Genomic DNA, 1,300 nt, shown 5'->3' with positions numbered 1-1,300 from the left:
GGAAGAAGTGTTCTCTAGTGACTAAGCGCTCTTTTGGCTTTAGACTCTGTAGTGCTCCCTGACTTGTTTGCCCGTGAAGTATACTAGAGAAGGATTATGGAGGCCTTCCTAAATGCAGACTTGTTTCAGTCATTTCTGTGCCACTTAATTCTGTGCCACATATGACTCATCTTGAGCCTTCTTGTGCTCACTTTGTGAGATGGAAGTGCTACAATTCTAAGCACCAAGAAGATAATGAACTATGAAGCCTCCTAGCAGAGATCAGCTGCACAATTGATTCTCAATTGTCTATTAAGATGAAAAGCACAGCTTTTCCCTCCTTATTTCATCCTTGCCATGGTTGATGGATGGTGTCAACTTAAGAAGCATAACTACATTGGCTCACAAATTCCAAACCCTAGGATGGGGGAGGCCCAGCCTAGGGCAGCTTGCCACCTGGATGGTACAAAGGGGAAAGGAAAACAGATCGATCTGCTTGCTCCTTTAGAGGAGCTCTAGTCTCAGCCTTCCCCTGGACACCATTTTCTGGCTTCCAGCACAGGCTGTCTGGCTTCTGGGGCAGACCCTTCAGACTTTGGCATAGATTCTTCAACTTTCCAATGTTGACCCATGACTGGACACTGCAGTGAGTTCCAGACCTTCAGCTGAAACCTCTACTCTCCAGTGTGCAAACAGACCCTCTGCACTTCTCCTCATCGCACTCTGTGGGTGGCCATCGTAAGCCAATCTTCAAAATTCATATATATTTTTATAGTTCATGCTGTATCTTTTTCTCTAGCAAACACTGATATAAACCCTCTGCAAAGACAAGCCTTGGATGCTCTCTTGAGAATATAGATGTAAGCCCTGCAGATATATGGAACCAATTTGTTTTCTTACCAATTTCTTTAAGAACCATTTATCCAGAATTATTTACCTGGATCAAAAAGAAAAATACTTGTCCAGTTTAATTTGTCATCAGTGTGAACCAATGACCTGTGGAATATGAATATGGAGAATTAATTTACGCAGGGCCCATGCTAATCTTCTCTGTATTGTTCCAATTTTAGTATATGTGCTACCGAAGAGAGCACAAGAATTAATTTGCAAGGCCAAACAGGAACCATTATTTTTAGTCACCTAATCACCTTTTCACCTATTATCTCCATCTTCAAGCTGCAAGGTCTAAGCCCAAAATAAAAATCACTGTGTCTGCATTCCACTTCTCCTGCCCCTCAAAATCTGTTTCCTGAGTCTGGGTATATACGTGTTCAAACATCACATAAATGCATGCATGTTTGCATTCTTATGTATAAGTTAA

At 41.8% G+C, this 1,300-nt stretch overlaps 1 non-coding gene across 1 annotated transcript; it reads right to left on the bottom strand.

Moving 5' to 3' along the window:
* Positions 1–969: 969 nt before the first annotated feature.
* Positions 970–1,073, bottom strand: LOC111816288. Its single transcript, XR_002820720.1, has one exon. It is a non-coding gene; the product is annotated as a U6 spliceosomal RNA (small nuclear RNA).
* Positions 1,074–1,300: the final 227 nt, after the last annotated feature.

This window comes from Octodon degus, unplaced genomic scaffold (genome assembly GCF_000260255.1).
Source record: "Octodon degus isolate 3935 unplaced genomic scaffold, OctDeg1.0 scaffold00002, whole genome shotgun sequence".
NCBI lineage: Eukaryota > Metazoa > Chordata > Mammalia > Rodentia > Octodontidae > Octodon > Octodon degus.
This window is presented reverse-complemented; position numbering and strand designations above follow the sequence as displayed.